Consider the following 15,134-nt stretch of genomic DNA (forward strand, 5'->3'; position numbering starts at 1 on the left):
TATCCTCAATAAATGAGTCTGCAACTGCTCGCACTGCCTGCTTCTCACCTGACTCCCGGTGTCTGTGTTGTGACTCTGGCCGACTCTACCCCCACCCAGAGGGCCCCAGGACACCCACAACAAATAAGCACAAATTAAATTTCCATTGTAAAAAAAATTAAGTATTGACTTTATTTTGCTGTAAACATAAAAAGGCTTCATGAATTCGCATATAGAAACTCCGAATGTTTATGTAGCAAAATGAAGTTTCAGATGTATATGATGTCAACTGTTCCAATATTCAATGCATACCATACAATATGCTAAACTTAAAATATGACCAAAAATATGACCTGAAAATCAAAATACAATTTTAATTTAAAAATTTTAAAATTAAATGTTTTGTATGTGTATGATGTGCATGTGTGTATGGTGGGAAGGCCAGTACATTCAATATGGTGTGCATGTGAAGAGCACAAGACAAGTTTATAGAGCTGTTTCTTTCCCTCAAGCTTCAGTGAGTTCTGGGGATCAAATTTAGGTCATTGTACTTTCACAGTGAGTCCTTTGCTAGCGGAGCCATCTCACTGGCCTCTGAAAATTTCAATTTCATCTTCAATGTACCAACATTTTAACAGTATCTAAGAATTAGTTCCTGGATTCCATTACAAAGGAAATTCCATCCCTACTATTATGTTGATGGGCTATTAAATATACTAAATAGCATTTACTTGATGATGGTGGATGACAGTCAGGAAAATTATCAACATAACTGCTGTGGTGGTTTGAATGAGAATGTGTCCCATAGGCTTCCATTATTTGAATACTTGGTCTGTTGATGGCACTCTTTGGGGAGGGTCATGGAACATTTAGGAGGTGTGGCCTTGAGGGAGGAGCACATCACTGGGGGTGGGCATTAAGTTTACATGGTCTTATCCTACTTCTGGTCTTTCTCTCCAATTCCTGTGCCTGACTGAGGATATAAGCACTTAGCTTTCTGCTCTGGCTGCTCCCACAGTGCCTCCCCACCACGATGGACTCAGTCCTCTGAAACTTATGCTAAATAAACTGTTCCTTTTATTAGTTGACTTGGTCATGGTATTTTATCACAGCTGCCTTGATAAGAATCCTGGACATTCATAAGTCTATTTAGAAATCTTGGTAATTCTTATTAACTGAGGGTAAATTCATGAAAACAAATAACATGAAACTAAGTCTCTACTCTTTTTTTAAAAAAAAATTTTATTTTTTAAAAAGTTCACTAATTTTTGTGTATGGGTGTATTACCTGCATGTGTGTAAGTGCATCCATGTTGTGTAATGCCTGTACAGGTCAGAATAAGGCACCAGATCCCTGGGAACTGGAGATGTGGATGGTTGCTAGCTGCCACGTGGATGCTGGGAATCGAACCAAGTCCTTTGAAAGAACAACTAGTGCTCTTAATCCTCTGAGCCATCTCTCCAGCACCATAAGCCACTATTCTTTTTATTATTTTATATTATTCTTATTTTATGTATGTAAGTGTATTGCCTGCATGTATGTAAGTGCACCCATATTGTGCAATATCTGTGGAGGTCAGAAGAAGGTACCAGATTCCCTGGAACTGGAGTTACAAATGGTTGTTAGATGCCCTATGGGTGTTGGGATTTGAACCTGGGTCCTCTGCAACAGCAATCAGTGCTCTTAACTGCTGAGCCATCTCTCGAACCCCTAAATTACTATTCTTAAAACAGGTTGTAGGGGCTGAAGAGATGGCTTACCAGTTAAGAACACTGACAGTTCTTGCAGAAGACCCAGGTTCGAATTCCAGCACCCACATGGCAGCTAACAACTGTCCATAACTCCAGTTCCAGGGGATTCGACAGCCTCTTCTGTCCTCCGCGGCCATTGCATGACACAGGTGCACTTACCTACATGCAGGGATAACACTCATACACAGAAAATAAAAATAATATTTTTTTAAAAAAACAGGTTGTAATACTTGTTTCTAGTGGAGAGGAAGATGGAAAATGTATGCACAAATGAGGTTCTGTGGTAAGCATGGTGTGTTGGTTCATATTTAATCCAAGAATGCTCCACAACCCACCTTCAAAATTTTTGTAATTCTCATGTAGCAAACATTGAGTAGGTAGTCCCCTGCACTGGTTCTCTGGAACTGCTGACTGTATTTCCTGTATCATTGCCAGCATCTCACTAGCAGAGGCTTTATTCTTCCTGCAGTCTTTCCCATGTTCATTATGGTACTTAGGGCTTTTCTGTAGGTCTCACCTTGTGTTTCAGAAAGTTGTAATAACCAACTTCACCTTCCCTCAGCATTGTAGAGAAGGAATTCTTCAACACACTCTCCTCTTCCAAAAGATTATGAGGAAGACAGAGAGTTGAATGGATTTCTCCCTCAATTTTATTTTTTAAACTAACACATACATAGAGCTGATTGAGGCCCCTGATGGAATACATAGATCACACTGCCACTTCCTCACAAGTCCAGTAAGACCCACACACACCCAATGTAAAGACAGATCATGGAGTCCCTCCCCACACAGTCATCAAACACAAATTAGAGTCACTAGAGCAATTCATTAATTCAAATGGGTTAAAAGAAGAACTATTAAGAGAAATTTTAAATATATTTTCAATTAAATGAAAATGAAAAAAATATCAAGACAGTGAAGGGGTTACATGAAATTCTCCTTTCTTTAACAATGCCATGCTTATTTAAAGCAAAAAACTTGTACCACCATATACAGGGTTCCTTTTTTTTTTTTTTTTTTTTCAGAAACAGGGATTCACTATGTAGCTCTAGTTGGCATAGATAACTCATTATGTAAACAAGGCTGGCCTCAAACTCAAAGAGATTCAAAGTGCTGCTATTATATGTGGGATTCATAACAGATACAGATTCAATGTTAAGTATGTGTGCCCAGGTATGCAATAAAAGGAGCACAAAGGACAGGAACTCTGCAGGTTAGATTTTTATCAACATGACACAAACTAGAGTCACCTGCAAAGGAGAAACTTCAATTGAGGAATTCTCTCCATCAGTCTGTGGGAAATGTTCTTGATTGCTAGTTCATGTAGGAGGGACCAGCCAACTGTGAGCAGTAACATCCCTTGCAGGTGAGCCTGGGCCATATAAAAGCCACTGAGCAAGCCAGGGAACTGAGCTGGCAAATGGTGTTCCTCCAAGGTCAGTGTTTCAGTTCCTGCTTCTAGGGTCCTGACTTTGAATTTCTGACCTGGCTTCCCTAGATGATGGAGTGTCACTTGTAAGTGCAAGATGAAATTAACCCTATCCTTGGGTGCTGGAGAGATGGCTCAATGGTCAAGAGTACTAGTTGTTCCTACAGAAGACCTGGGTTCGAATCCCAGCACCTACATGGTGGTTAACAACCATCTGTAACTCCAGTTCCAGGGGATTCAATGCCCTCTTCTGTCTTCCATGGGTACATGACATGGGTGCACTTACACCCATGCAGGCATAACATTCATACATAAATTTGTTTATTCAATTTTTTAAAAAATTAACCCTGTCCTCCCCAAATTGGTTTTGGTCACTGTTTTATCAGAACAGTAAACAAGCACTCTAGAACAGAAACTGGCACCAGGAGAATGGGGTAATGCTGTGACAGAACTGACGATGTTGCTTTCAGGATTATGGAAAGATTTGGAACTTTGAGCTAGAAAAGCTAGAATATTTGGAGCTTAACGGGCTGTTGTATGGGAGTTTGGAAGGTAAGAATATTGAGAGGAGTGAAGATGATGGTGTTTCAGAGGGAAGTTTTGGAGTCCCTCAAAGACACTATTGGGGCTGTTCTGATAACACTTGAATGAGAATGTGCAGAAGTGAAACCTTCACTTTACTGGGACAATGAATTCCAGCAAGCTCTGTCTGAAAAATCATCTGTGATTAATGAGAACAATATTAAGGTAAATTTTTTGAGAAGTATTTCCTCAGAGTCGGCACACAGAATCTGTGATCTCAAAGGGGCTAAGCCTGCATTTCAAGCTGGAAGCTGAATTCAGTAATGTGTAAGAGTTTCCCACATGGAACTGGTTTTGGGGACACTAAAGCTGCAAGACTAAAAGGGTCATGCAGCGTGGAGGCTTGGTACAGTCAGAGGCCAGGAGAAGCTGCTGGTGAAAGTGTAGACTCAGTTGAAGTGAAGCCCATAGGATACTGGACGTGCTAGGAACATGGGATGACCAGCAAAGACAGCAGCAGCTTTGGAGTGCGGCTGGCTTGAGACCATAAAACAAGCTATGGGCTGCAGATGGTAGAGCCAGAGATGCAGCGCTGCCTTAGTCCTTTAGAGCTCATGATCATGAGTCCCAGATTTGGGACACTGAACTGCTTACACTGGTATATTTGGGATTGCTTTCATTTGATTGTAACTGTGCCCTAATTAGTCTTTGTTGGAATAAGATGTCAATTTGTTTTGATTTTACAGGAGCCAACACTTAAGAGACTTAGGATTTTTAAAGAGAACTTCAATTTTTAATTTGCTGGATTTTTTAAATGACCATTAGTCTTTTAAAAAGTTGGACTGTGCTTATATTATGATATTAACATGAGATCATGGGAATAAAGAAGAATGGAAAGGCTACGGCTGAATGGTGACGTGTTTGTGTGTTGAGTGTAGGAAGTCGACAAAGGACCACTTGTGCTGGTTAGCATTTTTGTCAACTCATCACAAACAAGAGTCACCTGTTGTATTGGTTACTTTTCTGTTGCTGTGAAAAAATATCATGGCCAAGGAAACTTGCAGGAGGAGTTTATTTGGTTTATGATTCCAGAGGGATGAGAGCCCATAATGGCTGAAAAGGCATGGTAGCAGAAATGGCTGGAGCAGAGAGCAGAAGGATCATATCTTCAAGCACATATAGGAAGCAGAGAGAGGCAGGTTTAGCAAGTTCAGCAAGGTTTAGAACTCTTAAAGCCCACCACCAGTGACAAGCCTCCTCCAGCAAGGCCACACCTCCCCACCTCCCAAAACAGCACCATCAACTGAACTGAACTTGGGATCCTATGGGGGAATGCTTTCATTCAAACCACAACACCTGGGAAAAGGGAAACTCAGCCAAAGTTCCTACCTCATATTCCTGCCCTGATTTCCCTCAAAAACCGACTAACATTTAGAAGTAGAAACCAAATAGGACTAGAAGGATAGCGCAACCATTACAGGCTAAGTCTAACAACAAAAACGTTAAAGGTTTGATTTCCCAACACCCGCAAATGAGCACTGTCTCTTCAGCTGCCATGTGGTACATTCACACAATGGAGTTCTACTCAGCAGTGGGAAAAAAAATGAAACCATGAAATTTGCAGGTAAATGGATGGAACTAGAAGCTGTAATATTAAGTGAAGTAACACAGACTCATAAAAACAAATGATATATGTTCTCCCTCATATGTGGAGCCTAGCACCAAGCCCTTATATGTGAGTATGTATCCTGATATAACTGCAGGAACCAGGATAATGAAAAGGATCCAGGGAGGTTGAAGGAAAGAAAGAGCCTGAGAGAAGAACATTATGAGACAGGCATTACTAAAGGAGAAATGGGATAAAATGGGAGTATTTAAATAGGAGGGGCAGGGGGTGATACAAAGTTAAAGGGATAAAGGGAAAGAAGGAGCTCAAGATGGTGGGACCATAGGAGACTGGTATTGTCAAGGGAGAAATGGGGGAAATGGGGGCACTTTAAATGAGGAAGGCATGAAGGAGGTAAGACAGGGAGAGAGAGAGGTGAGATAAACAATGCTTAGCTAATGTAAAAAAAAACAGAGGGAATCATATTAGTCCAATAAGGTAATGACAAATTATATATACAGTATCTCCATGTAAGTCTTATGTGTATAGATAAGGCTACATAACAAGAAACAGTGCCAGACAGTAGAAACCTTCCTCTGAATTGTTGGCCAGGGTAGTCCAAGACACTTTCAAAATTACACAGGCTATTGCCACAGCCCTTGATTGCCTCCCAGAACTTGAAGGTAAGACCCTATTGCTGAAGACAGAAAATGCTTCAGACATAAGATTTGGAGCAATGGAGCTGGAATTCAGCTGGATGCCACTTCCTCTGAGGCTAGTTCTCTTAGCTTTGGAGAGCACTGCAAAAGCTGCTAAGGGAAAACATCTTCAAGAACAAGTAATCACATCAATGACCAGTGTAGCATATGACATTGGTGCAGTAGTTGCACTTTTTATCTTGGGAGCAATCAAAAGCTACCTAATTAGACTAAAGCCCACTCAATGGGAGGAAACTCATGTGTGATACTGTAAACATAGCCAGATACACATGGCTGGAGAGGTCATAGATCTTTGAGAAAACCCCAAAACTGTCACATCCCTAGATTAATGTAATTTCTTACTGTGTGCAAAATATATATCCTTTTATTTACAGACAAATATCCCACTCAGCACTCATCAAAGAAGCTTCTTTGGACCAGAGACTATGAGAACTGGTCACACACAGACATTGTCTGTGAATTTCCCAAGTATAAGTGGCACATCTACAACACAACCTCTACACCTAAAAGCCATGGAACAAAGAACAAGGGGTAAAGAAGACAACAACGATGATCTCAATTCTCATTAATAAAGCTCCTTCATGCAACAGAGGGCCAGGAACACAAAAGGTCAGAAATGGCCAAAGTATAGATACTAAGTCTGCAGAATTCTGGTCCTTGGACAGGCCTCCTATATTAATCTACACCCACCCAGGGCTCAGAGACCACTACAGAAGAGGGGGGTCAGAATGATTATAACAGCCAGGGAGAAGGTGCACAACCATATGGAAATAGAGTCTGACAAGCTCCTGGGACCTTGCTCATACGAATCTACAGCAATGGTGTCAGCATGCACAAGACCCATGAAAACTCAAGCAGACAAAAACGCAGCACAGAACTGGGGGAAATGGACAGCAGACCTGAATCAGAGCTGAAGAAATATTGGCAACTGATTACTGCTGGGTGAGGAAGAGCTGACTTTCTCAAAGCAAGGGACTCTAGATAGGTTGACTAGACCTCAGTAGATGAACTTACACCAAGGAACATTTGGGGACAATAGGCTTTAACACAAATGACAGAATGTATGAATTCCAGTGGCGGGGACTACGGGAGGGTGTCAGTGGGGGAAGGGAGTATAAAGATTATTAAGACTGATTGAGATGTTCTGTATGAAATACATAAAAATTCAAAAAAAAAATTTTTAAAGAAGCAGAAGCCAAATAAACCCGTTCTTCCCACAAGTTTGTTTTGGTTAATGTTTTATCAGAGCAACTGAGAAGCACACACCAGAACAGCAAACTTAAACATAACAATGGTGCTGAAAGATTTGTCTATTCTCAAGAAGACAGATGGTAAAAGCCTCATCTACATAAGGAGTTCAGGGTAGCCTGTGCTATATGATGTCCTCTCAGAAAACATAGTAAGAGAAAAGAGGAAAACATATTAAGAAATACCATCTGAAAACTTACATTCTTTGAAGAAAGTGATTGACAAGATTGAAAAGTTTCAACTCTAGCCCAGATAAACCTAAAAAATTCACATAAAGCTAATTGTGTTGGATAGTTTTAGTGTCAATTTGACACACCTGGGTTGAGGGAGCCTCAATCGGGAAATTTCCTCTATTGGACTGGCCTGTGGCCATGTCTGAGGGGCATCTTCTTGATGAGTGATGTGGGAGGGCCCAGCCCACTGTGGTGGTGCCACCCCTGGGCAGGTGGACCTGTGTTGCATAAGAAAGCAAGCTGAGCAGGGGCCAGGGGAGCAAGCCAGTAAGCAGCACTCCTCCATGGCCTGTGCTCCAGCTCCTGCCTCCAGGTTCCTGCCCTGAGTTCCTACCTTGTGCTCCCTGATGAACTACAACCTGGGAGGTGTAAGCTGAATAAACCCTTTCCTCCCCAAGTTGGTAGTGGTCAGAGTGTTTTGTCACAGCAGTGAAGAAACAAACCAGGACACTAATCAAGAAGTTTAAAGGAGAATTGTAAAAGGACCAGAAAGACGGCTCCTCACACAGAAGGGAGCTTCTATAAAATCCTGCTTTATCACCTCAGCAAAAATAGCAGTCAGTAGAGCTGAGGGACTAGAGCCTGAATGCAATCCAGAAGGAACAGCATCACTACCTACAGGGCACATTGCATACCCACCACTGTTCTGCATGGATGTCCACTGTGTTCAGGGAAATCTTCTCACTGTGGTCTGCCCATGTGTGATACGCACATGGCACACCACCTGGACCACATTTACTTGGCCAATACAATGAAAGGCAAACATTTCAGGGGACTCGAGACTGCCAATGTCTATGTTGTATGCAAGTGATTTCTGACAGGGGCAAGAAGGGGAAGTGTGAGAAATGATTCATGAAAATTTGCTACAGTTGCCTACCGTTGGCTCTGGGAGGTGGAGTCTAACTGTCCTCCTCTTGGATTGAGCCTGGACTTACTCATGTGCCTAGACTAAGTGACTGGTCAGAGCAGAGGGCATAAGAAGTTTACAGAATTTGTCTGTGTCCCTTAGAAATATGTCACGGGAGAAGCTAGACAAACCTGACTTATGAGGAAGTCAAAACTAGATGCAAAAAGGGCTGGATTCCTCATCAGCCTCGTCAGCCTCCAGCCACTAGAGATCCTCTAGTTCAGACCAAGGAAATCAATTCTAGAACATACTGTCCCTAAAAGAGAACAGAGACATCATGAAGTTGCCAACTTGCCAGCTCTGTCCTGGCTCTTGATCCACTATAGTGTGACATGTAGCAATCACTAATTCTTGTTTTAAGTCAACACATTTTGCAAAACTTTGACTCAGAGCACACAAATGGAACACTAAAAAGACATGGGTGACCACAGGTGGCACCTTGAATTGAAAGATGGACTATAGGTTTCAATTAATTAGTTTTTCATTTTTTAAATTTATTTTATTTTATGTGTATGAATGTTTTTCCAGAATACATGTTAGTGTACCCATAAATGCAATTCCCAAGGAGGCCACAAGAGAGTATTGAATTCCCTGAAGTTGGAGCTACAGACAGTTGTTAGCTGCCATGTGGGTGCTGGGAACCAAACCTAGGTCTTCCACAAGAGCAACCAGTGTTCTTAACCATGAAGCCATCTCTCCAGTCTAAATAATATTTTCAAAATAAGTAATGTGAACTTCATTCTCTATGTTAGATGTCCAAATATACCCCTGAATTTTAAATATTTGTACAATGTTATTGCTGTTCTTAATGAACTATTAAGTACTATCTTATACAGAGTTGACTCACAACTTTCATCCATTTCTCCAGAATCATTTTTATGTAGCTACCATAAAAAAAAAGAGAAAAAAAGTAAATATAGTCTTTTGAGACTAGAGAGATGGCTTGGCAGTAAAGAATACTGGTAGTTCTTGCAGAAGACTGGGTTTGAATCCCAGCATCCACATGCCAGCTAACAACTGTCCATAACTCCAGTCCCAGGGGATCCGACAGACTCTTCTGTCCTCTGAGGGCATTGCACGACATGGGTGCACTTACCTACATGCAGGCAATACAGTCATACGCACAAAATAAAAATAATAATTTTTTAAAGTTAAAAAAGTAAATATAGTCTTTTAAACAGTCAGAGTTTTTTAAAGATTCTGAATATAGTTTCTCAAAAGTATGCCTGATATATACTTTTCAACTCAGTTGTGAGCTGCCTGACGTGGATGTGAGGAACCAAATGCAACACAGCCTGTTCTCTGCTGAGCCACCTCTCCAGCCCACAAATGGCATTTCTAATATGAATAACAAGTTACTCCATGCGTTGGTTGAAACCAGTGGCTCCATCTCTTATAACTCTCACAAACCTTAGAATAAAGTGAAGGGAGCTTGGCAGGAAACAGGGCAGGACTGGATACCATGTGCAGCTGGACTCCTCCTGAGGAAGAGGAAGAATGCCCAGTCTAGGAGCTGGGTGTCCTGGCTGGATGGTGTCTACACCATATGTAGAATAGAGGGTGTGGTTTTCATTTTCCATGCAGAGTGGGAAAGGTGGAAATGATGGGAGTCTCAGATTAGATGTGTAAGGATCAGAAACTGGAGGAATTCAGGGAAAACCAGAAGCCATCACTGAGGTGAAGACAGACGCTAACACAGATGGACATCTAAGATAACCAACAGCACTTGCAAAGGTGGCAGAAAATTCAAGAAAGAAAAGAGGCTGGTCCCTGATACAGTAAACAAACCAATATCCAGTCACCAAAATTTAATGTCTTTAACATAAATATTATAGTAAGAGAGTCACATACCGCACAGTCAGTAGAGGCTCTCAAGCATCCTTTCAGACTCACAATGAATGTCAATTGGATGGACTTTACCAGTTGCTGGGGCTAAGACAGGTGACACAAACCATAAGAAGTATGTAGTGCATCCATAACCTATGCTTTACGCCTTGTCTTAACTCTCTCTCTCTCTCTCTCTCTCTCTCTCTCTCTCTCTCTCTCTCCCCCTCTCTCCCTCTCTCTCCCTCTCTCTCCTCTCCAGTCTCCAGCAGCCTAGGTTCCTGAACTCCTCACCTCCCTGCCTCCACTCCCTAGTGCAGGGATAACAGGCATACACCACACACCAGGTGAAGTTTTCCTTCCCAATGGTTTTATAAAGGGTCTATCTAGTTAGAGGAGATAACATAAACAGATTCTGTAACATAATCAAGTACATTTCTATATTATATTTACATCTGAAAAACTGCTTTTGTTTTGACAGATGCAGTACTATACTTTTCCCACTTCAATTTCATAATCCATAGTAAATATTGACATATAGGGCAAGGCTGTTCAAAGTCCATGCTTGTTCTAAGTAGACTTTAACACAATAAAGCAGTCTCAAGGGAGGAAACACTGGTTTGCCTTCCATGTGCGAATGTGTAACACAGCACAACACTCAGAAGCCTAATATCTACAGATGCTGGGATCCTGAGCAAGCCAGGGCTTGCTCTTATGACCGCTATTTCGGTCTTCCAGACACAGTACAAAGACCTTGGCAAAGCCTTCCATGAAGAACAGTTAGGTACATGAAGCATCCGCTACCTACATGCCATATTCAATGACATGCTCATTCTAAGAGCTTAGGCACTGTGCAAATTTGGAGGAAGACTGCAAGAATGTAGTCAGCGGAGGAATGTGCAGACAGTTCTCCAGCCTGTCAGGTTGTTCCTGCCGTCTTCCCTAAACCCTCTCCCTCCAACAAACAACTGTCCCTAGGTCCGTACCCATCCTCCTCAGCTCGACACATCTGGCTTTCTGAACTGGTCCAAAACCTCGGACATCAGTCTCTGACAGGAAGTGGATGAGGTTTTATCATTCTATTATTTTTCACTATCAAGTGCCAAGATTAATAAATGCTTATACTATGCAAAGCTAAGATCAGCCCCTTTATCGGACTGTTCGGCCTCTGTACGGAATTGTTGCTGTGAGGGTTCAGCAAAGTGTGCATGAGAGATTCATATGCAAAGGGAGCCTTCTTCTAACTCAATTTATTCCAAAGAATACGGGGCCGTCACTCCATACACCAATCTTCCACAAAGAAACAAACAAACAAAAAAACCCCACTCTGCTCCTGTTAACTAGGTAGTTTATAAACTTCTGTCAACATAGGAGGTGGCAGGCTCTCAAGTACAGGAGGGCTCCCACTCGCTCTGGGTGTGCCAGGAAACCGCCAAAGGACAACAGTCACAGACGAGTGGTACCTAACAACCGCATCCTTCCACAGCCCGCCTGGACCACGAGCTCCCACCTACACCTCCAGGCGCCGGGTGTCCACAGACCCACCCTGCCTGGGGCAGTCTCGGACTGAACCCTTCCTGGGCTACCGGAGCCCTCACGTCCTAACAGCGGCCACTCGGCACCATGCCAACCGTCCTATCCCTGCCCTGCCGTGCCCCCTCCAGGGTAGCCCAGCCCAGGTCAGGGCAGCACCTCCGAGTCGGTTCTTCCCGCCTCCCATCACCCAGGTCCGCTCCCTCCATGCAGACACCCGCCCGCCCTGCACGGTCCCTGGGGCCTGCAGGGCTGCGCTTCACCCTGGACCAACCTCCAAGATGAGATCCAAACCCGAGAGCGGAGCAACAGCCCCCACATGCCGAACTTTGCGAGCGTGCCGAAAACACCCGGAAGCGCAGTTTCCAGAGCCTTTGCCTGTGACGTCACAGTACAAGAGACTACGTTTCCCACAAGCCCGAGCAGGGCGCTCCGGGAACCGGTAGACGGCGGTCTGTTTACTTCCTGGGTTTTCTGCCCTGCTGTCTTTCCATGAGGATGGATCTAAATAGGCGGTGTTTGCACACGGGACAGCCACCGGCAGTCAGACTGCTTTTAAAATCCCAGATTCACAAAATGAGATGTTTGACCCTGAGTCGAGCCTTTGGCAGTAGTGTTTATTAGGTTTACTTGTTATTTCTGGTCATTTTATTGTGATTTTAAACTCGAGTCTAAACTACAGAATGAACATTCATATCGACTCACTTTTACAAAAAAATAAGCAATAATTAATATGAAAAGTCACTGTTACATTAATCAGAGTTTACTAAAGGAACAAAACTGATAGAATATATATATTCTATATGTATGCATGTATATTTAGTTGCTCAGTCCTCAAAGCTTGATGTGTTATAGTCTCATAACTGCCAAGAATTAAGCCACGAAGTAGGAAGGATTTTATTAATGGCGGGCTGTCCCTGCACTCCAGGAGCGACTAGAGAGAGCAGCCCCAAGGGGAGTCTGCAAGGACTTTGTATACATATGCAGATATTTCTCAAAAGCGGGAACACAAGGGGCAAATCATCATGGCTTAAACTCAAGCACATATTTCCATAAGTCAGTAAAAGTTTAAAATTATTATCGACACCCCCCCCCCCACCAGCAAGCAACAGCTTATCTCATCTCCGCTAGAAATGCGGCAGCTTCTAAGAATTCCTGGTCCCTATAGGGTGTAGGCAATTTCAGGGAAACTGGAAAATAACTAGGCCAGGTCACATAGGATGGTAAAATGGATGTCTTTCAGTCAGGGACCTGCTACAGATGTATCAACAGTCCCAATCTGCCCCGAAAGGCCTAGAGGATTCCTGGGAAGCTGTTGGTCTTTAGACTATATTTGAATCCTGAAGAAACTGATTCTAACCGTCAGCAAGGAATCCTGCAGCAACCGGGTAGATGCGCTTGCCAGGGATAGTGAGGGCCTCAGGTGAAAAGCGGCATTTTCTTGTCCTTTTATCTGGACTGTCACCAGGAGGTGCCTCCCCACATTTAGGGGGTATTTTACCCTCCAAATCATCTACTCAACATAGTCCCACAGGGGCACCCAGAGGCTTGCGTTTTTGTTAATTCCAGATGTAGTCAAGTTTGCAACAAAGATTATCCATCTGCATTTACATGAATTTTGAATCCAGACCTATTGGCTGCTGCGTGGAACCCAACTACTTTGGAGCATGAGGCATGAGGATCACAAGTCCAAGACATACCTGGGTCACAGAATGAGATCAAGGTTGGCCTGGACACTTTAGGAGAAATACAAAGAACAAATAGGGAAGAGGAAGTAGTTCAGTGGTGGGGCTCACCCCTTGAAGTCAGTAGATCTTGCTTTCAATACTCACCACTGAAAAAATCTACCTCATCTACTAAAGCACTGTATGCACTATAAATGGATCAGATTCCTTAGCTGGAAAACAGTTCCAGTGTGTGCTTTGCAATACAGTGCAGGAGATGGGTCATGGGTCTCAGGCATGTTTATAAATCATTGAACAAATTTAAAAGCTCTGCTCTCTGATAATTAACAAAAAACTCCTGAGGTCTAAGGATCTGCCTATAAGTCTTTCTCTTTTATCCTTTCTTCCATTACTATAATAATTTTTCATGTACTTTTTGTGAAAGTGAACCAGAACTTCATCCCCCCATACCTGGTTTCACACTGTAGGTCAGGTATTCTCCACATGCAGTTCTCTGAGCTCAGGCTTTCAGCCTCTGCTCTCCTCCTCCCATAATCAGTGCTGATTGTCCTTGCATTGCAATGGGGTGTGTACTGTTCTTGGGCCCATTATTAACTATGGGATTTCACTTTGCCTTAGGTTTGATTTGCTCTGTTCAATTTATTCTCTCTAATCTTGACATTGCTCCTGAGTGACAGGATTCTGAAAGCTGGGGCTGTTCTGCCTTGAGCTTCCCTCGGTACCCACACTCAGAGCATGGGAAGGATTATTCCCTGAACACCAAGGTTTCAGAAATATGCTCCTGGGAATACAACTGAGCTGGCTGGAGTAAAGTAATCTGGTGGGCACCATGGATGCTGTGTCCTCCTGTCTTTTCTTAGGAAGTGCTGTTCCTGTGCTCATAGCTGAGATTAAATTCCACACACCTCTAGAAGGAGAGGTGCTGATTCCCAAGGGTGGTGTTTCCTTTGAGCAGACTGTGCCAAGGTCACACTCAGTTCTCTTTGTCACCATAAGCAACTCCTGTCCTCTTTCTAGGTCTTTATTTTTTTAACTTTATTGCAAGTTGATCTTGATTTGAGTTGCTACTCGGTGACATGAATACAGTGTTTATATTGTGATGCACACAGGAGAATGAATAGTTTCTGCGGTAAAGAGGAAAGCAGTAATCACAGGGGAGTGGGATTTAAAATCATGGAAAGTTAGGAATCAATAGTGTTTCACCCAATACTAGTGAAAATATGGAGTCAGGGAACTGTGCATCTGGTCAGTTTTGTTTTAATTAGTGATCAGAACCTTAGACAGTAAACAGATGACACCACCATCTTTCTCCTCCATCCCAAGGATACACTGCAGCTCTCCTCAGGAGCCTGGCACATAGGCAGCACACATCTTCACTTGCAATAATGCTCAGGCTTATGTACAAATAGAAAACAGGACATCTGGGGCTACAGGGAGACCGTGTCTCCAAAAAGACCAAAAAAGAAAAAGAAAAAAAAAACCCACATATTTTTGGAAATTCACATCTTTTGTGTATTTCAGTATGAATCAGCACAGTATGAAATATTCTATATGAAATTTGAAATAATTCAGTATCTGCATCATTAGTTATCAACAACTGTAACCTTTTTTCTTTTTAAAACAGAGTCTCATGAAGCCTATTTGGCCTTAAACTCTATCCATTTGGAGGACGCTGAACATTTTACATTTTATCCTCTA

At 42.6% G+C, this 15,134-nt stretch overlaps 1 pseudogene; it reads right to left on the reverse strand.

Annotated features, from left to right (window-relative positions):
- LOC103737805 overlaps window positions 1-15,134 on the reverse strand; it is a 33,235-nt pseudogene that overhangs the window by 12,948 nt on the left and 5,153 nt on the right.

Source organism: Nannospalax galili, unplaced genomic scaffold, assembly GCF_000622305.1.
Source record: "Nannospalax galili isolate Female #2095 unplaced genomic scaffold, S.galili_v1.0 scaffold698, whole genome shotgun sequence".
NCBI classification, from domain to species: domain Eukaryota; kingdom Metazoa; phylum Chordata; class Mammalia; order Rodentia; family Spalacidae; genus Nannospalax; species Nannospalax galili.